The 22,338-nt window shown below is 41.1% G+C and overlaps 2 long non-coding RNA genes across 2 annotated transcripts in view; one reads left to right on the top strand and one right to left on the bottom strand.

Annotated features, from left to right (window-relative positions):
* Positions 1 to 21,190, top strand: part of LOC109476144 — a 30,728-nt gene extending 9,538 nt beyond the window's left edge. The window contains exons 4-5 of the long non-coding RNA XR_002140596.1: positions 13,757 to 13,926; positions 20,743 to 21,190. This is a non-coding gene — a long non-coding RNA (uncharacterized LOC109476144). The remainder of the gene's footprint in view (positions 1 to 13,756; positions 13,927 to 20,742) is intronic.
* Positions 1,742 to 16,030, bottom strand: LOC109476151. The gene is made up of 4 exons (XR_002140597.1): positions 15,713 to 16,030; positions 14,211 to 14,316; positions 13,603 to 13,660; positions 1,742 to 1,935 (listed from the first exon to the last, which is right to left on the bottom strand). It is a non-coding gene; the product is annotated as an uncharacterized LOC109476151 (long non-coding RNA).
* Positions 21,191 to 22,338: the final 1,148 nt, after the last annotated feature.

Genomic DNA, 22,338 nt, shown 5'->3' with positions numbered 1-22,338 from the left:
ATTTATTGTACAACAGTTGTACAATGTACGGCTTATGGTATCATATACTGCTATATAACATACAAGACAAAACTAACCAATATTACAAAAGACTACCCAGTATGTAGTATGGAATGAAATGTGCTTTTACAATCAATGGTGGAATTTCTAGTATTTAGGCATTTTTGAGATAGTGCACTATATATAAAAGACATTGATTGTACTAGAATCTATTCTAATTTTTTTAAAATCCATTTTAAGCTCCAGTCTTTATACTTATAGCACTGAGGAAGGCAACTAGCTGACTTACAAAATGTTTGAAATCATTCTGAAGCAAAGTTGAAATGTAATTTTGATAAAAGATACACATGATCCACTGCTTGCTGAGTCACATGATCTATCTACATAACATGATTTTACAGAAGTGGTAGATTGTTCAAAGATTGGAGTTGGACAGTCAAGGTATAGATTTTCTGTTTGAAATTATAGATCAACCTTGCATCAAAATTACACTTGGAAGTGTAGGAAAGAAAGCCCCAGCATCCTACAACCTATTCTTGGATTCATGTCTCAAATCTCTCATACATGTACCTCCCAACTGATATCATAACTGATTCAGCAATTTAGACAGTGTTGTTACCTTCGCCAAGAAGGTTATGTTTTCAGTAGCGTTTGTCTGTTTGTCTGTCTGTCTGTTTGTGAACAGCATAACTCAAGAAGATTAGTATGCATTGTCATGAAAGTTGGTAGGTGGGTAGGTCTTGATGAGACCTAGAAATGATTAGATTTTGGGCCCCCTGGCGGCTTTTGTTGGTACTGCAGCAGAACTTCCGGTTTTGATATCTCGCGATCTGGACATGCTAGGGTCACGAATTTTAGTTGGTAGATAGCTCTTGGGGTAGGGAAGAAGTGACATGAGTTTGGGCCCCCTAGCGGCTTGTTCTGGAACTGCAGGAGCATTTGTTGAAAAATTTTCGAAGGATGATAACTCAAGAACCGGTTGACGGATTGTCGTGATTTTGGTATGTAGGTAGCTGAAGGGATGCTTGACATAATCAAATGACAGTTGTGCAAATCAGGAGCTAATTTGCATAATTAATGAGGACATTCTATATATCTGCTTTGTTCGATAATAGGACTATGAAACACTTGTGACATGTAATTGAGAATTAAAAAGAAACATCTGAGGATAAAGACTATGTAAATGAAGACCTAATTTGCATAATTAATGGCAATTTTTTATAATTTCATAGTTGTAACTACTGGGAATTTCATACTTGCCACATTTGGAAGTTAAGTGAAGGCGAACATCAATAAACATAATTTATTCAAATAATGATCTCATTTGCATAATTTATGAGGAAGTGCTATAATAGCCTTTTTGTTAAGATAAGACTGTCATTGGGTGGAGAATATGATCAACTGATATAACCCATGCAAATGAGGATCTTATTTGCAAAATCAATTATCAAAATTGTATAATATTTCAACCGCAAGGGTTAACATCATTTGGCGAAGGTATGAGATCGTGGAACTCTTGTTTTCTGATACATTCAAGAAAATTTATTTCTAGAAGCAGTGGAGAGGATCATGTTCTATGAGTTCATTTCCATGCATTGTAATTTTTGCAGACTGTAGTCTTTGTCATAAAAACCGAGTTCCCCCTTAATGACATAAGCACTGTACAGCTTGTAAAGCATAGCAACAGTAATGCTCAATCACTACAGACGCTGCATCTGAAGTGGTCCCTAATGTAATCTTCTGTCACTCCTGGTCCCAACAGAGGTGTGGTGGAGTTCTCGTTATCTTGTTGTCGTTCCATCAGGCAGTAAACGGCCCTTCTGGGAGGGCTGGTGTCTTCTACACAATCAGTTCTGTACCCGACCTGCTGTCAGATCTCATTTGGTATGGTTTGGAGCTGGGATGACAGTGTACGTGCAGGAACTGTGAGGGAATCTTTGTTGCTGAAGTATATACATATCAGAAAAGTAGACAGATGAAACTTTGCACAAGAAGATGGAGAGGAAAACTAGAAGAGAAATTATGGAGAAAAAGAAGAGTAAAGAGATGTGGAGGAGATAGATGACTCTTCTCGCAAAATCTGGGTCAAAACTGTTATGAAGTTATGAACTGTTATTAGATTTAGGTGAGGTCAGTATATCTGTGGGTATATCTGTGGGTGGCTTAGGTGGGTAATGTGATCTGTGTGTGTATGTGCACAAATCAAGTGTGATGTACTGCCTCAGGTGATGAAAGGGAGAGAAGCACTAGGAAGTACAAAGAGAAGAATGTGATAAATGACTCTTCTGTGAATGTGTTCATACCACTGCATCCCCCACCCCCCTTGTGTGTGCAAATGGCAGAGTCTGCAGTGGTGCATATTGCTGTGATTGATGTTGTAATCTGGTAGTGGAACAGTTTATTGTGCCTGTCAGAGAGGGGAGGGCATCTATCCTGGGTTATTACAGGCCACAGTTACAGTGTTTATGGGAGGAGAGTAATCACACTTCACCAGATTATCCCTTCCCCGTGCCATAACCTGTCACGGGTTCATCACCTGTAGCCTCGTTATGAACCTCGAACCTGGAGACCATAAACAAATAGGTCAGGTCCATAAAACAACGGCTGGATCTGCTGCAAAATCTGGGTCAGAACTGTTATGAAGTTATGAACTGTTATTAGATTTAGAGGAGGTCATAAGTCAGGGTAGTACTAGTGTATCAGCCAGTGTTATGTACTGTCCCTGGTGCTGAATACTTTCCACATTACCAACACTGTAACTGCCACTGAACACTTTCAACACTATCAGCACTCTCCCCACACTAATGACACTTATCTTCCCTCGGTGCTGAATGCTTTTTTTTTTATTGTCTTAGTGCTTTCCTCATAGCACAGATAATTAAGGGGGCACACCTTAGTTCACATTTTATTTCATTTCACATTTCAATTCGACGCTGCACACCCTCAAGTCTAGCGACCGTCTCTGCCAGGGAATAATTTGAAAGGAGAATAACTGTGTATGGGACGAAAGGATATCTCTTCATCTACAAGTCCAACTGAGTTTAGTTTCTTCAACCTCTTTATTTTTGGTACAATCAACAGAAAAAAAACAATATTTTCACTCCAAAATTAATGCACAAAATTGGGAATTTTCGCATAGGATAATCCAATAAAAAAACTGGGGGGCAGAAATGACTGATTCTGGCAGAAAGACCCATCTATGACGCGAGGGGTGCAAAACAACTCTAAGGAAGCCACAGAGCATGGTCAAATGGGCAGATTACACTTGGCGCGCAAGAATACCCGGAAGTAGTTTTATGGAGCTTGGAGCCAAAAGAAATTTTCACCCCAAAATCACAATTTCTTACACTTTTCAGCCATGTGAATGTTTAATGATATTTTGTGGCAGTTAATGAGAAATGTCACCTCAAACTTGGACCCTCGAGACCCTTTCGTCACTTTTTTAACGTGCACTACCACGGACCATGGTTGCAGAAGAACTGGGGTGTGCACTGTTAAGTCATTAGGATTGAACACACTGTCCCTGGTGCTGAATACTTGACACACTAACAACACTGTCCCTGTCCCTGGTGCTGAACCCTTTCCACACTAACAATACTGCCTGTCCCTGTTTCTGAAGACTTTCCACACTAACAACACTGTCCCTGTCCCTGGTGCTGAACACTTTCTACAATCTTAAAAACAGTTTGTTCAACTGTTAATCTTCCCAGTGATAAGTTGCCTTTACCTATCTTATATCTAAATATAAACCAGTTTTCCTCGTCCACTAACAGTCTGTAGCGCTATACTTGTAGGACATCTTATGGTACATGCTTAGAGAGGGCAGAAATACTTTAGTTCAGACAGTTCACAAGTGATCCATGCCAGACTGGACAGACTCTCCCCCACAGCGTCCATCCATGCAGAAAACAGCAGCCCACAGATGAGTCTGCATGAGGGATATGTTCAGGTCAGACCAGTTGACACCCAGTGTTTAGGCAGGGCAGCTTCATGCATAAATCTGGGCCATGTTTTACCAGTGAAGCGGTAATTTCCTCCTGATATCAGCAAGGGTCAGTGGAGAGTGTGTGCAGGAAGGGGTTGTGAGTGTTCGGAATGTTGACGAGGCTGTGCTGTAATTGGTTGACTGTGAATGTTCAAAATGTTAGCAAAATCTGTGCTGTGATTGGTTGGATGTTGTCTTTTAAAAATGTTGAGGAGGCTGGGCTGTAATTGGCTGGGTGTGAGTGTTTGGAATGTTAATGAGGCTGTGCTGTGATTGGTTAGCTGTGAGTGTTCAGAATGTTAATCAGGCTGTGTTGTCATTGGTTGACTGTAATAATCAATGTTGTTGGTTTATTATGGTATAGTTTACTTTTTGTATAGTTTTATTGTCAGGCACTTTATACAGACTGACTACAGCATGTGGTAGTACAATCCTTATGCCAATGCTTACTTACAACAACAATGTGGCAAGGAAAGGTCCTTAGCAACTGCCTAACTTAGCTCCTTATATGGTGTTAGTGACCTTCCCATTTTGAGACTATCATAATTATTAACCATTAGCCATCAGAAAACCTTCAACTATCAACTGTACTTTGGGAACGCTGACGAAAATGATTTCCAAGCCACTGCATATTGAAAGTGCAGGTGTCAGATTATGGAGATGGCTTTTCCCAAACATACAGCTTTTATACTTTTTTTATAGGTGGTAGATTCGTCACTAAGTGGAAAATTAATGTTTATAGATTTATGGACTCTCCAAACCTGCTGATTCATTGATTTTCATGTCTTATCAGCACATTACCATGTTTAGCTCAAGTTATACCGATAACTTGGCTCTATCTCCCCTGATGTTTCTCATAACCTCCTGTATTCATCTCAGTCAGAGTTATGTACATGTACTAGTAAAAGCTAACCCTGTCTGTGGATTGTCCTTGTAATGGGCACTCTTACCATTTTGGTAGAATGTAAATGCTTTCTCATGTTAGACCATTCAAATTTTATGATTAATTTTGTATTCCTATCCTATAGTTTGTAGTTGACCATACAACAGTCTGTGTACTTTTTGTTGTGTCAATAAAGCTTCACTGTAAAACCTTGAATGAACGTCTCTGTTTACGAATCACAGACATCACAGATCAATTTCTGCCATGGAGTGGTGGTTTTTATCACGCGGCTGTCGATCGATAGTACTGGTAGATTAGTGGTCAGGCTGGAATCATGGCCGGCACATCTGGCCCCTAAATGGGCTGGCTAACAGTTCCACAGTCCAGTGTGGTTGGGCTGATTTGTCAGACAGGCTGGCGAGAGGTGCTTCTCCGGTACAAACTCTGCCCTTTCTGCACTTACTCATATAAAATACTACCACAAAATAGAATATATCATTGCACAAAATTCTGAATAAACTACCACAGAAACACTAGGGTATTTGGAGGGCTTTATCTCATAAATTGTTACATTAGTTTACTGTAGGAAGTATGCAAATTGTTATGCCTGTTTTTTGTTCCTTCTTTGGAAAATGGCAATAAAAGATTATCTTTAAAAATTCTGCCCTTTCACTCCAGCAGCCATGGTCTGATATAATTTGCTGCTCTGTCTTGACACTACCAGGCATAAAGAGAATCTAAAAAAAACAGCTTGTTCAGTGTGATATCCCCTATCTTGTTAGTGTTGATTTTGTTAGTGTGAAAAGTGTTCAGCACCAAGGACAGAGAAAGTGTTCAACAAAAAGGAGGGAAACTTGAATTTGATCTGTCATGTATAAATATAATATATTCGACCATGTATACAAACCCTCTACAATAATTTTTTCTGGTATACGTACCCTTCCCAAGCCAGATGACACAGCCCACTTGAAGACAGATTGTTGTGAGAAAACTGGTTGTGTTGCCAAACTTGAGAAAGGAGGAAAAATGAAGACTTAATCCATGAAAATTGCTTTCCTGACATGGGCGACCTTGGAGATTACCTGTTCTCGCGGTAATGTTTCAACATGGGTGAGCCGCAATTGTAACATCTATATCACTTACTCGCTACCAATTGGCAATCACAAGTGTTGCTTTCATGTGCCTATTTTTATTGTCTGATCATTGGAATTGATAGATTTTAGATTATAATCATTGTGTTGGTGTTTAACCTTCTCCCTGCTGTCTAACCCTGTAACAAGTATACACGTGGTGCTGAAAGGTCACCCAAGTAGTAAGAAGGTTAATGTAATCTGTTAGCTTCCTTTTTGGGTCATGCATTGCTGCAAATAATTTCTTTCAGCTGATAGGAGCTGCAACTATGAGACAGTTTTACTGTTGATAATGTTGATAGACGGTTCATGTCCTTCTATAGCCTGGATATGTGAGCCATGTCTGCTCCATGGAGCAGAATATGTTAGGCCAAATCCTTAGATCAGACTGTGTTAACTCCAACCTGCCAACTCTTTGGAGTAGAGTGTGTTAGCCCCATTTAGTCTCCCTCTCTATGGAGCAGGTTGTGTTAACCCCATCTAGTATACTCCACACAGCAGGTTGTGTTAGCCCCATTTGAGTCCCTCCACAGACCAGAGTCTGCTGATTCCATTTGGTCCTTTCTATGGAGGAGCAAAGCATGTTGGTCTCATATGGTCTCCTCCATAGGGTACATGTAGATGTGTTAATCCCATCTAGTCCACTCCTCCCCTCCACAGAGTGGATTGTGTTAGCCCCTTCTGGTCCCCTCCTCCCCTCCGCAGAACACACTGTGTTAGCCCCTTCTGAATCCCTGCACAGCAGACTATGGAGTTTATGAAGGAGGAAGGTATTAAACCTGTTTATAGGCTAATCAGTCATGGAGACAAGCCGGCCACTTCTCCGTAATTCCTACCCGCTAGCCGCTCGTTAATCAGCCGGCACAGGTAATGGGTATTGACGATTGTAAATCAATAACCCTGATGGTGTTTGGTTTTCTGGCAGGGTTATGAGGAAGGTGATTTATTGGCCGTGAACTTCAAATCTGGCGCTTAACTTTCTTTCAGTGATGAATAATCTACAATGTTGTACTGTGTTGATATTGGTTTTCAGTTGGAATATCAGTTGTGTTCTGTCATCTCGTCCCTTACTCTGGATGGGACCAAACCATGATCAGCCAAACATTGTCTTGGTAAAAGTGGTTTCTTGATACTTTAAAAAAAATAGCAAAGCATGTACATGTATGAAGGCCATTTGCTGCTTATATATTTAGTGATTGCTGAATAATTTTTGTCTTGTCCTGCAGTACTTTCTGCTGTGGCTAGATGGCACTGTAGGATAGTTTTTAATCATTTGATTGTCAGTGGATTAAAGTTCAGAAAACATGTGTGACACCATGTAGGGAAACATCATGCATTTTCTCACAAGACTTGGATACTATGAGTTTTTACATTTGTGTATGTGTTGTACTTCAATTTGTTGGTTGTCTGGTTGACTGGATGGTTGTTTGGTTGCTTGTCTGCTGGCTTGCTTGGTTGGTTGTTTGGTTCTTTGCTGGATTGGTTGCTTATTTGCATGGTTGGTTGGTTGGTCAAAATAACACAAAAAGGTATGAAAGATTTTTGTTATCAATTGATTTTTCTGGTCTCATGAAAAGCCTTGTGTTGTCTGAACCATTGAGTTCTCAGTTATATTCTCCTTCTATTGCTTGTCTCAGAACGAATACCTTCCTTCCTTCTGAAAAGGATGCCTTGAAGATCTCCCCAAGCTTCACGACCATATGTGTGAGTTTATAGTGAGAAAATAACGCCTTTCCGCTCTCTGCACCCAATTATCGCTACAGCGCCCCCTCTTATTGAACGGACGACGATTGTTGGAAGTTCATTTCCTCTCTGCGCTCCGCTGGCCTCGCTGCCACAGACAGTCCTCAATTTTCCCTGCCTGCTCCACTACCTGCACGTGCTTCTGGCTTCTCATTCGTCAGATGAGCCCAGATCCCAGGAAGTCGCTAATAGATGGTGAAACTGGAGAGTGAGAGAGGCTGCAGTATGATGCGCGGATGAGGGAACAGATCCATGGCAGATTCCTGATGATTATCTGCGGTTTAGGCACAGAAATGGGCTGTGGATCTCTGTATCATTTGTTAGACACCACTGAGATCTCTCTGTGGAGATCCAATGAGGGTCTGGATGGAGGATGTTGGATAACAGCTTTGATAAACAATCTGAGCTGTTTTGATGAAGGCACAAAAGGGGTTTTGAGATCCTTTCTTGAGAATGTGAATTTTTAAGGACCATGTTGTGTGACAAGGTATTATTTGCATGTCCATTTTAGGAAATTTTTGGAAAAGCCTTAATCTTCTTAGCAACAGAAAACAGTCTTGTGATTGATTTTGAGCTTCTGCTGATATTGAGTTGAACTTTCTTACCAGAAATTGCTTTCTAAATTCTCACCCTGTTATTATTACAACACTGATGGATGAGCAGAGAGTGAAAAGCAGCCATTCAGACGACCCCAATACGACCCACAAATTTGCTTTTAAATGAAGAAATCAGTCCAATCTGTTCCCTGCACCATCAGCTGCTTTATTTCCTGCTTCCTCCTGCTGTGTAGAAGAGTTGTTGATATATTGGAGCAGGAGGCTGTTGTATAGTGGATAAGTACCTTTAGTCTTCAGGGAAATAACATGTAGAAGTGCTTCGTTACTAATGCTCCGCTTTGTGCAAAGCTGACACATCCGTCAGACTAATGTTACAGGGCTTGAAAAGAGTCAAGGTACTTCTTTCTGCATACCTGTACAGGCGCAGGTGATGTCTGCACCAGACATTCTATCTGCATGGCCACTCTTTTTTCTTTCACTTTACTTCAAATCCATGCAATAAAAAGCAACATTTTAAGATTGTTCGACACAGCTCCAATTTTACCTGCACTAACCCGCATATGCAGGCAGTATTTACAGTCCTATGGTACAACATCAGACCAATCCAGAACCTATTCCATTCCAATCACCCTGCAGGGGGCCTTTTCACCGGAACAAGAGAAACAGAGAACAATGATTGTTCTGTTCCGAAGTCCCAAGGTCAGGTGTGAAAGGAAGACAGCTGGTGCAATGAGACTTGTGACTTGAAGTGTTTACGAGTTAAGGAGACAATACCTGATACAATTTCTCTCAGCCCACACAATTAAAGGAAATCAATGGGATGAAACTTCAGCCCTTAATACGTTATTCCAGACGTTATTCCACCAAGGTGGCACAGGAAGTCATTTTCACTGGAGGCTGCAGAAAAAGAAAAACTCTACCTCCGGGATTGGTATGAAAATTAATGAAGTTTCGGTCACTGCTTGCTGCTGATTGTGTTGAAAAAGACGTGAGAAAGCATCACTTGTCCACAACATAGCTGCCAATATTTTTCTTCAGGTATAACACTTGATAATTTTAATAGGATCATTTGTTATAAAAACTGATTGGTGCTCTTCTCAGACTTCTGAATGTAAGGCATCAATAGCCTGTAGTAGACTCTCTAAATCGTATTGTATGATGTGCACTTAATTGCTTTTCAAAGTTTTTTTTACCTTTTTTTTACTGTTAATTGCCCCTTTTCTGACTCAAGTCATTGGATTTTGAAGGACATGTTCCACTTTTATTAAGATCTATTAAAGTCTGTGTCTCCTTTATTAGGGCAGTGACTTGGGAAACTGGCTGATGTCCAACTTTCAGTTCTTTGGATTTTCAACTTTCTTTCAGCTACTCTAAAGGCATTGAATCATGGAAATTTGATATACAATCAAACCAGGCCATTCCTTTTTGATACAGATGTAGATCATTTTTCCCCATTGACCCAGGCATTGAGAATCCTCTATATACCGACCACATGTCTACTGTGACCATTTTCTGCGAGTCCCTTGAGTGGTCACTAGAGACAGGTCTGATTCTTACATGTACACTTCTTTCCATTATATTCTGGCTGCATATATAACAGTTTCAGTCATCAGATAGGGTGAGGTTCACAATAAGGTTTTTGAAAAGTGTACTTGCTGATGTTTTACTCATGCCTTAAATTTTTGGGTCAACTTAATTTGAGCTCGGAGATAATTTTTGAGAATGGTAGAGACAGGCAGATCAATTGAACTACAGGATGGCCTGATTCAGTCCTGTTCAGTTTTACTCTGTCCTTGAGTCAGACATCATTATCCCCTCCTCTAGGAGTTGTCCTCTTTAAACACAGCCATTTCTCTCCAGATCTCTGCTGAAATATAGTCCTCGGATAATGATCTATTTGGACAGCAAGTAACCGAGCTGTCCCACCAGTCATGTGGAAAGGTGATTTCCAGAATATTGGCGTATCGAGTCATTTTATTTGATTTTCGATGGTGTGAGGATCGACCCGTGTGATAAATTCAGGCCGGATCAGTCCTAGTGATAAAACTGTCCATTTTAGGGGTTAGAAATTGATCTGTTCCTTTTTCCCCATCGGGTTAGTTGTCCCGAGAGCATTGTATGGTTTGTGGCTTCTTCTGGTCATGGAAGATAAAGACGGAATTAGTTTCATTGGAACGTCTCAGAAATATGATTTCTCTACATGCGAGCAAACCTGGAACAACGAGTTGGAGGGAAAGAAGGGCTGTCATCAGCTGTGGTTGAACGGTTCAAATCAGCCACGGAAAATTCATGAGCCGAACCGGAAAGTTAATGGAATTTGGAATGACGAGTGGTGCAGGGTGGGGAGATTTGTTGTCTCCGTTTCCAAGTGATGATATTGTTCCCGAACTGTTTCTTGCTGGCCATTTTGGCTCCCATTTCTGAATGATACTGGTGCTGAATCAAGTTATGTGCGCCTGTAGGTGATGATTGTGGTCCATTTTTTGTCTGATATTGTTTCTAGGCTGGTTTAGGCAGTATGAGTGCCAGTGTAGTGTTTCTAGCCTGGTGTTATGTGGGCTGGTTAATGCAGCCCAGTTTGGTGTTGCTGGGCTGGTTTATGTTGGCTGGTACATGGGCCAGTTTGGTGTTGTGCTAGGCTGGTTTTTGTGGGTTGGTATTCAGGGCCAGTTTGGTGTTTTTAGTTTGTGTAGAGCAGCTTGATATTTCTAACTTGGTTTATACAGGCCAGTATGCAGGACAGTTTGGTATTTGGTTTGTGTTGGGCAATATGCGGGCCAGTTTTGTTACTGGCATAATTGACAAGGGAGGATGGGGTATATCATCTGACAGAAGAGGGTCAGCGTTCCAGTCGATAGGGCCTCAGGAAGAACAGCTGACGGGGACTAATAGGGCCGCAGTTTCCGATGGTTTTCCGATAATGGGGGGCCGTTTGGGCCCGTGGGATCCGATAGGTGCAAATATTGCTCACCTGCGGGCGTGGAGGCGATGGCTAATGTCCCGGTAAATGCAGAGAGTTTGAGACAGTTCTGGGAGAACATATGCGCCATTGCAGGGCAACATTGTGACATGCCTGTCCATGGTACTGAAGTTCTTGACCGTACCTGGATATGAGAATAAAGTTTGTGTTTTGATACATCACCAGCATAACGATAAATGAATAATGGCTGAGTTTCGACACTATCCCCAGGCAACTCCAGATGCACCCCCCCCCCTAGCCTTAGGAGAATAATTAATGTCTAAATTCTGAGACTGTTTCCATTATAGCCCTGCATAAAAACTGAGTTTTGAGACTACCCTCAAGACTGAAGTGAATAAAGTCTGAGTTCTGAGACTGTCCCCCTTGCCTGAGGTGACAGTGATAAACATGTGGAATAATCCAATTAGTGCTCATGTGTTAATTAAGAGGGAGGGATGATGTGAGGGTGTTAATTAATTATTAGTTAATGAAGAGTTATTAACAAGGGAAACATTTGTTAGCCAGGAGCTTTTAGTCCATGCAGAAGTCAGAGTAAAACCATTAGGGTTAAAGCAGAGGGGAGGAGTTTAACCCTCCAAATGTCCATGGGCTGCTTGTAAATCCATTGTGGCTGGTGCTTGGAGGGGTAATTAACACTAGATATCATAAGTTGTTTGTACAATGCATCTTCTTCTTGTTTTTTTAATTTAGTTTTGTCAATCATCATCTATTTCAAACATAATGACTGATTGTTGTATGTTGTCCATACACAATTTTTTTTCTCTAGCCTTAGACTGTAACGTGTATTACAAAGTATCTTAAGGACAAAGATGCTGATTCTTAGTGCAGACCTTTCTAAAAGGAAAACATACCTGAGCATTATCCACAACAATGTTGTTTTATTTTATCTCCAAATATACCACAACCAAATGGTTACAGAACAGACTAAAGATGATGCATGAGCCGTTGGACTCAACTGACCCTCAGGGATGCATAGTTATCCAGTCTGAATTATTGAACAGCAAACAGGACAGCTGTGACAGAACGGAACAGCAGGAAACAAATGTCTATCAGACAGTGTCTGCTGCACTGAAGGCCACAGGAATTCATAAATTTGGTCCTTGGTATTTCATGGAAGTAAACTGTGAATTGGTTGACCCTACTGGTTGCTGTGTTTTTTTATTTGATCACCACTGGTCAGATTATGGACTTTCGGATTGGTTAACATCTCCTGGCTATAGGATAATATATGATAATTAATCTACCTGTTTGTCATTACATTCAAAATCCCCAAACCAACAGATAACATTGGCCCGGCCTAATACACACACCCCCCCCAAGACTCTGGCAGACAGACTGACTGTCTCCAGCAGGTACGTCCTGTGGGGAACACACCAGGTGTGGTGGGCAGGTATGATGAATGGACACATTGGCAACCAGGTGAGACATCTGTCAACAGAACATTGTCTGAGCCTTACTTACAGTATTTCCTCCCCACAAGAACTTTGCCAGGCAGACAACAAAAATCTACCACTTAATAAACAAATCTCTCTTGCCCTGGAGGATTCTGCAGTCTGCAGTACCTGGGAGGGAACCTCTGTAAGGAATGTACAGTTCTCAGAACCAAGGACAGGGACAGTGTCCTTATTGTGGAAAGTGTTCAGCACCAAGGACAGAGAAAGTGTTGTTAGTGTAGCCAATATTCAACACCAAGGACAGGGACAGTGTTGTTTGTGTGGTTAATGTTCATCACCAGGGACAGGGACAGTGTTGTTTGTGTGGAAAGTGTTCAGCACAGAGGACAGAGAAATTGATGTGTGTTCAGCACCAGGGACAGGGACAGTGTTGTTTGTGTGGAAAGCGTTCAGCACCAGGGACAGGGACAGTGTTGTTTGTGTGGAAAGTGTTTGTAGATGTTCCCCTGCACATTCAGCCTGATGTGACCAACTTGGCCGGAGCTTCATCTTCATTCTTGTTTTGAATAAAGAACGATGTGACCACAAGTAACCTCAACTTTTTTTACTTGAAAAAAATACCAAGTACTATATCAATGAGTTCTACAAAGTAAATGTACATGTAATATAATAAGGCTTGCAACAGTCAATGTTCTTTTGTTGTTTTTGCAAAGTTGGTAAATCAGATTAATGAAGCATTCAATCAGTGAAAAACTGCTTATTCATCTGTAATTGCTTCTTTACATAATGTGTGAGATAAAATCAATCAATAAATGAATTGATTAATCAAACCTGCTCATGCTTCAGAAGCCTACCATCTGGTGCGGTTATGTTTGTGGAAGTGTGAATGTTCATTACCGACTCGTTAATTACCTCATTAAAATTAATTACCTGTTCAGGCGGCAAGAACAGAAGCAGCTGCCACCAAATGTGGTGAAATCCTCGCCAGCTGGGAAGCAATAAAACAAAAAATGAATAAACTTTTCATAAATTTTAATGTGTTGGTTGAACTACAAGTAGAAATTGTCATAATTTTCTTTCTTAGAAAAAGTGCCAGAAGTCTGTACCCTCCACAGGCTGACCTCTGACCTGATGGACATGTGATCCAGGCAGGGATCAAAGGTCCTGAAAAGTCTGTTCCCTCCACAGACTGAGAGAGAAGAGGTACTGTAGGCTCTGTTGGCCCCCCAAAACAACAAATCTGCTAAAAATCTGGTAAGTTACATTTGGTTTGTTGAATCATACATGTATGTAATGTAGTTGGTGGTTCTTGTTTGTTTTCGTATAGCCAATTAACTTCCTTTAGTGGGTTACACATCATTACTGCACAAAATTTGGGTGTTTGGGGGGTATTTTAAGGTATCACGAACATTTTAACATTTACAGTATACACTAACACAGATGAGCTAAATGTTGATGGACCTGGTTTTGACATTCTGGCTTTGTTCTTATAAGAAGTTTATTTTCCAATGTGCTGTTGAGCCTGAGAAGAAGTTTACCTTCTGCTGCATCCTCAGACGTGGGACTATTAGTTCCTCATCAGGCCTGACTCCAGGGTGAACAAATAAAGCAGCATGTATTGCCAGTCAGGCTGGAGTATCTGAGCTGCAACATCAATAAACAAACCACATGAAGGAACACAAGATGTGGGTTCAGTATAAATGGCATAGACCGGGGAGCATTATAAAAACATGGTAACTCACATTTAGTTAAACTGACATTGAAGTACACCTTGCAGCGCACAGGTGGTCAGACTCTCCCCTCAGACAATTTTCATGTTTATCTTCCACTTTTAGCATTAGTTTTCAAACCTGACAAGCAAAATAAATTGGTCTAGCCTCAAGTGCAATGTTGCTGTCATTTTGATCTGAGGGATAAACTAAGGCCGATTGTTGGGGCTAATTATTTGGTACTGTGATAGTCATAGATCTAGACATTATGGTCTGAACTAAGTGACTCCAGTTTGGCTTGGAAGACAAGCACTCCTCTCACAGGATGGGCTGTATTGATTCTTGAAGAATCACCCTATTGTAACAGTAAAATAGCCACTCTTGTGGCAGTAAAACAGTCACTATTGTAGCAGGATTATCCTATTGTAACAGTAAAATAGCCCTTCACATTTTGTAGTGCTTGTGGCAGTAAAATAGCCACTATTTTAGCAGTAAAATAGCCACTATTGTGGCAGTTAAATTGCTGCTATTGTAGCTGGTAAATGGTGATGAAATAGCCACTCATGTAGCAGTACTGTATCAACCTGATGACCACAGCATGGCTCCGATGGATGGCTGGTATCTCAGCAGTTGGCAATTTGAGTTCAACTCAGAGACATCATCAAATATATCAGGGACTGTACTTTACTCTTTAGATAGTTAATTGAAACCACCCTGGGCCAAAGTGACAAGTCTCTCAATGGCTGTCCAATAACCAAATTTGAACTGGTTACTTCAGAGGTCAGAATGACCAAATGTTTTTCTCTGTTCCAAATGATGTTTCTTAGAAAGTGAAAGGAGTAGCATTTGCTTTGCTACACAGATGAAGGGACCAGCTGTTCCTCCACTAGTGATTTTCCAGAACTCTAGTTTGCCTTTTGAACCCTGTTTGAAGTGTCAGAATCTCTCAGTCATTGGAGACAGCTTGGTAAATAAACAACAGAGGGATGGGTTTTCCAGAAATAAGTAATTTGTTTTACAGTTTCCAGGGACTATCAGAATGTCAATTGAATATGTTTTGCCCGGACCCTATGAAGAGTTGTTATCTATAATTGCCTACAACAATTTTACATTTGTATGGTATACAATAGTTAGAGAGTGCAGTCATCTATAGTGACCATTCATGGGACTTTAAGAAAATGGTCATAGTAGACAGGAGGTCACTTTAGGCAGGATCATTTATACTTGGGTCAATGGGGTAAAGGGACTCATCACAGTGGCCAGTTGGTCCTCATGAACAGCCATGGTCTCTGATTGTATATTGTTGAATGGAATGTAATAATGGGTTTTACCTTCACCTTGCCCCATCCTCAACTTAGAGTTGGTCACTATGGTTGCTCCCAGCACCAGCTTCCTCCATCCTTTCCAGTCCTTATCCCCCTTGTAAGTGAAAAGGAAGACATGAGGGAAAAGTTTCAGTCCGTGTTGTTATTTTGTTCCTGACATGTTGCAGCTGTTGAGATTTCTCTGCTTGAACCTTCCCCTGAGCCTTGCTGTGGTTTATGGGTAATGGCCTCCTGGTGTGTTCTGATCCTAATCACACTAATTAACCAGCAGGGTTAATCAGCCATGGAGGGGACAGGACAGGAGTGCTACTGTGTGTGCTGGTCTCAGGGGTCACTCAGGGTCATGCAGGGTCACATAGGGTCAAGGGCTGGGTCAGAGGTCAGAAAGAAAGAAGGCCTTCTTTATAGTCAGAGTTGAACATCAGTCACAAGTGCACAGTTAGAGATGTGTAGCCTGGGTGCCAAACCCATAGCACACTGGACACAAAATATCTCAGTGAGCCTACCTAGAGATGTGCAGAGATGGAGAATGTTGTCTGTGTGAGGACAGGCTGGTGTTACAGATACAGACACAGAAATGTAGGCTTTTTAACCTAGATGTATCAGTTCCTACCATTACAGTTTTTTTTATGTGGGTGAGTATTTATCGTACATTATGCGTCAAAGGGGCATGATTCTTGACACATATTAGAGTGCACAGTAGGAATAGATAAGCTGTAAAGAGTCTTAAAAAGAACTGTTTCATATTGATGTCAATATGCTATAGTGTGACACCTGTTGAATTGAGATTAAGTAAGAAGTTGAATGATCAATATGAGACACAGAATATCCTAAGGTTATAGGGCTCCTTGTTTCTTCTATGCAGATGAGACAGGTGAAACTGTTGTCATGAAAAGACTGTCAAGCATGTTTCCTGCCTTGTCTGCCTCCCTCATCTGTATGTTGCTCAGGTTCTGCTGACTCCTGCTGGGAGAATCAGTTACAGTTCCCCATGGAGTCAGCTGATCACCCGCCGCCAGATTGCCGCAGGTTTTCTCCCTAAATTGGCCTGTGTAGAGATGGCCCCACTGAGGACAATTAGCTCGTTTTTCCAAACGTCCTGAGGAATCTGAGCCCAGATAACCTTCACAAACAGGGAGCGACTGGCCCCATCCTGCTGCAGATCTCGAGTTTTCTCTGCCCCTCTGGAAGGTTTCTGGATAATCTCTTTGAAACTATCAACCTATTGAAAGCACAGTCAAACATTTATTGATGGCATGGAAGAGGCACTGAGGTATGGACAGGTTCCAAGTGAATGAGGGAAAGAGAGAGTGAGTTATTTCAGAAATAATGTGAAACAATTTTTGGAGGCATAAAGAAAAAGAAACAAAAAGCCATTTCAGACTACTTGTTTTTAGGAAAGTGATCTTTTCAAATGGGCAGTAAGAAGGAACAATGACAAAAGGATAAACAAGTAAAATCTGAGATTTTATACCTCCGGGCTTTTCATTGTATATTTTGATATGTTGTTTAATGTTATGTATGGTTGATGGTGTTGAATTTTGTGCACAACAACAATTGTTACAGGCCGCAGGACAAGGGTTTTAAACAAAGAATTTATCGAGACCGGACACCCCTCTGTGCGAGGGGTCATATACGTTAGCCTGGGTTCCAGACCCATAGCGCACTGGACACAAATATCTCAGTGTGCCAGGCTCACTGAGATATTTGTGTCCAGTGTGCTATGGGTCTGGAACCCAGGCTACATATACGTGGACCAGACCAAGAATATCTTAAACACGCCAAAGGTCAACGGTCGCGACCATTTTCACGCTCAAAGGGGTGTTCTGGGGCCACCAAAAGGAACTATTTTCACGCCCAAAAACACATATACATTAAACACAAAAGAACGTGCATCATCTACAGCCCAATAGCAAAATATACACAAAGTCCAAAAAAAATCTGTCCACCCAAACGCGAGAAACAGCTGCGAACATGAAAATCTACATCTCTCACAAAACCCTTCCGCGGAAGGATGTCTCCTCCCCTGGAGGTAACAACATGCCAAAAACAAATTTAGTCAATTAAAGTTAGACATTCAGGTAGAAACTTATGTAATACAAAATAAAACTTGATAAATTCTCTGAAGAGTAAGCTCTATCAGGTCTCAACTGCTGTCTTCTTCAGTGACTGAGAATGAGTCTGAAGACAAGTCATCATCATAGTCCTTTTCATCCTGTCTGAAGACAAGTAACCTGAATATAAATGAACACTGTATCTATTCTTAATGAGTGACAAGACAGTTTTTATCTGACACAGAAAGGGAGATCTGCCATTCAGATCCTCTTAACTGCACAACTATGTGTAAAATATGGGTTTGTCTTCAGGTTCCTATAATGGATTTATACATCCAAACCTCGTCACCCTGTCTAGACTGAGTGCAAATTTCCCCTGGGCTGCAAAACATAGGACAACCTGGCTGCATCTGCCCAGACTGTTGTTCATGTTGCCAGACAAGATATAATGTCCGTCTGAAGAAGAACTGAAACCTCATCAGTGCCAGTAATGGCACTGATATTATTCAGAAAGCGTCCCAGCCAGACAGTACATCAGCTGCAGCGATGCTGATGTGTGATCGCCGCATGGCACTGTGATTGTTGCATCTGTAGTGTGGTGTTCAACAGCCACTTGGCACTGTGATTGTTACATCTGTAGTATGGTGTTGCCACTTGGCACTGTGATTGCAGCAATATCGGTGGAAAGTGGGTCCATAATTGCTGCGTGTTTCTCCATGAGAGTTGGGACATCAGGCAGAGATGAAGTTTGGGACGTCCAGGCAGTGAGGAATGTTCTGTTTGTAAGATGATAGAAAGGACTCTTTAGAATATTAGAGGGTGGGAAAGTATTTGGAGTGTTGCCTGGGGGCCTGCACAGTCAGGTTGCTATAGCAACATCCCAGGTTGTTGTGGCAACATCCCCGGTTGTAATATGGCAACAGGTTGGTCAGGGATGCTACTCCAGTGCGACGGCAATTAATACCATGACCACCCTCATACTGACAACATCTTCAAGTTGCTTTAATATCAGGATATGATGTAATCATTAGAAAACACAAATAAGGAGTTATTCCAGCAATTTTTCTTTTACACCAAAAGTAGGTTTGGGATTATGAACCCAGAGAAGTCTATTGCCATTTTGCAGCTTTTGGAAGTATTTTGGAAAAGAATGAGACAGAATTACTTTAATTTTACTTCTCTTTTTTTCTGTTTTAATTTAGACAGCATACAAAACCCTGAAGGTATATTATGGAACACAAAAAGGTGCCCACCACAGACTACTAAGTGCACGTCTGTGTGTGGTTACAATGTATAATCAGAGTGAAAGTACGCCAAACTGTTTGCTGTGGTATTTATACTGTCACACAGCCACTTGCAGTTTTAGTTATTAGGCCACAGCAAGTAATTTTTATGGATGACATAATTGCACGCATTGATTTTTGCCTGATTTTGGAAAAAATGGTGGTCAACATGCCAAAAATAAGCAAATATGTCATAAAGGTCTCTCGGCTCAGAGACAATAAGGGATCCAGCAAACTTGAGGTACAATTTCTCACATATGATGGCAAGTGTTGACAATATAAGGCTTTCCATCCCATATGAGTACTTGGTAGAGCTGTGTACCTAAACAAATTTTAGGTACAGGTACAGGTACAGGTACACAGGTTTAGGTACAGGTCCGGACCTGAACCTGTACCTGAACAATTCGACCAATTTATATGCTCTTCTGAACTCCTTCAATAACAAAAAACATAAATAAACTTGATAGTTAAGGTTTATTCTTTGTTTATGGCGAATGCTCAGATAAAATATAGGCAAAACTAAGTTGTTTTTGTTTTCATGAACACACTGTCCTTACACAGGGACCCATTGTGGACCAGCTATTTACACATTTGAGGTCACAAATAGGTATAAAATTAGTGTGAAATTGTTTAGGTACAGTACCGGTACTGAGGGATTAGGTATTTTGGACCTGTACCTAATCAATTTTTCCGGTACAGTATCGGTACTGCGTACCGGTACACAGCTCTAGTACTTGGTATAGTAGCTGTCCATATATTGACAAACTGTCTTCTAGCTAATTGAGATGTGAAGACAGCAACAAGGATAGGTAACGTTAATGCTGTTGAATATAGGACCTTTTGGTTGTGATATCAGGTTTAGTTGCCTCAATTTTTCTATAACAAGGTAACAAGGTTTATGGTCCTAAATTTGAAAATGTAGGACTTGTTTTTTTGGCCCACCTTGTTTTTTTCCCCTATCGCATTAGATTTGGAATCTGGGGAGGATGCCATCCATAAAACTGTGGCCTTATGATTACAAACTTCAAACTTATTAGGCAGTAGGCAGGGGAAGTCATGGTGTGTCTTGGGCTGAACTTAGTGCAAACAATACATGTACAACTCTTAAGATATTAGACTGAATGTACACAGGTATAGTGTTAAACTTTGCAGTATTCAGAGCAACACTGGCATCACTGGTGCTGAACCAGCCCAGGCCTTTTAAACTCCTGTTTATTTTGTCACCACACCTCGGTGCCCACCTTAAAGCCATTGTGATCCATGTACACAGCGGCACGCTGCCCCTCCCTTTTGATTCCTTTGGTGTGAACTCTTCCGTCTGCCACTCTGCCCAAAGGCTTTACTTAGCACAAGGTGGGCCAGTTGTGTTGGCTGTGAAGTGTTTACGTACTGCATGAGGGGAAGCAGTTAGGTGAAAGGGGGACATGAAGATGTTGGCAGTGTTTATACATCCAACAGACCCGAACATGTAACTAAGGGACAACCTGTCTTTGAGACAACCTGTCACTCGGACAACCTGACAAACGGACTTTACTAAAAAGGTCAATATTATAAACACACAAAAAATCAGTGTGCCAATTTCAAGAAACAACTAAACTGTTTTAAATTTTCAGAAAAAGTGTCAACCAGTCAGAACAACTTTTGTACAATCAGACTATGACATGTGGAGGGTTAAAATCATTCTGACAGATTTTCCCAGAATAATGCAGGGGGCGTTATGGGTGGACGATGGACACGGTGGCAGCGTGGCGTCTGCTCCTGGGACTAAGTGGAGATTGGAGCCGTACAAGTCACGCCGGCTGGATTCCTGTGGGTACAAAAATGGTGCGTGAAGCCGCGACGGTGAGAACAATGTACGGCGTGTTGAATGTAATGGTTCGCACAAACACAAGAAACGGTAGACCTGCTTATGTAAATAAATAAGTAACAGTTCTTTTACTGGCCAATCTAGCGAAAACAGAAGGGTTAGCTGGACTGTCTGGGGTGCTAAATGGGGGACGGAGACACAGTGCAAGCATAGTTGCCTGGCAAAAGGAAACTGGTCACTTCATTCCAGTCTTTAAGTAAGGTCCATTTCACTGGACTAAATCTACATGGAGATTTTCTGTAATTTCTGCAACAAAGTTCCTGTTGGTTGCAGAGTTAGGCAGCAGGTAGAAGGTTAATCAGGTGTCCTACATTGTAGGATTAGGGGATTGATCTCAGGGTGTAAAATATTTTATCAACATGTCGACATTTACTGTCTGGGACTACATGATTCAAATATGAACCTGCATCAAAAAAATCATGTAAGTCAGCAGAGACAACTTCACATCATGGCCCAAAATCATCCAAAAATCTTACTTAATAAGGGACTGCTATTGTAAGATTATTGATTTTAGCATCGTGGCGTAGGAGCCTAAAATCTACCTTTACAACCTATCAAGGACCACAAAAAAAAATGAAAAGTTCACAATTTTGGTGAGGACAAAGGGACGCTTGTCCCACAGGAGACTGATGGATGAAGGGATGGGAAGAAGCTCTAGATGGATGACAAGATACCAGGAGTGATGGATAGAGGGGGTTTCAGGGAGAAGATCTTACCTATGAATCCTTCCTCAGAGCTAGATTAAAGGCAATGACAGAGACAGGAAAGGAGGACAGTAGTCTTTTAAGAAACCAGATAAAAACTATTGCCGTTGGTTAAAAGACACTTGAGACGAAGGACACGTAAAGATGAGCTGATTTGAAGTTAAGTCAGGACTGATCCTCCCTGTAAGGCTTGAGAGAGGAGGAGACGGTTATAGATGTGGTTCCTTCCAGTGAAAGTGCATTCTGTCCTCCACAGAGTCAGTTACAAAGACATACCCTGGAGCCTTCCTGTGTAAAAGATGAAAAAGATAGGTTGAGCAGACCATGATATGTGATGCTCAGAAACAGTCCAGGATACACTTTACCTGTCAATGCTTCTGAGTACTTCAGAATTCTAATCCATATTTCCTTGTTCTCTATGATTTATCTTTGTTATTAGTAGTTTTACTATTGTTTGCTCATGTATTTTAATGATGTAACTTACATGTAGAATCAAAAGATGTTATCCACCATACAATGCTAAATGCAAAGCAATGATATATCTACCTGCACATCAACTGTATTATGACTTGTGATGCATGTAATGTAAATGGCTGTTGCCAATTTTGAATCTGGCACAGAATATGGAATTGAAAGGTACAACTTCAAAATTCTAACTTTCTTTCAATTACAGCTTCTGTATTAGCATAGGATGGGAATGATCACAAAAAGACAAAATGGCATT

Source organism: Branchiostoma belcheri, unplaced genomic scaffold, assembly GCF_001625305.1.
Source record: "Branchiostoma belcheri isolate BF01 breed outbred unplaced genomic scaffold, Haploidv18h27 scaffold104, whole genome shotgun sequence".
Taxonomy (NCBI): domain Eukaryota; kingdom Metazoa; phylum Chordata; class Leptocardii; order Amphioxiformes; family Branchiostomatidae; genus Branchiostoma; species Branchiostoma belcheri.
The sequence above is the reverse complement of the archived record's forward strand: the minus strand, read 5'-3'. Positions and strand labels throughout refer to the sequence as shown.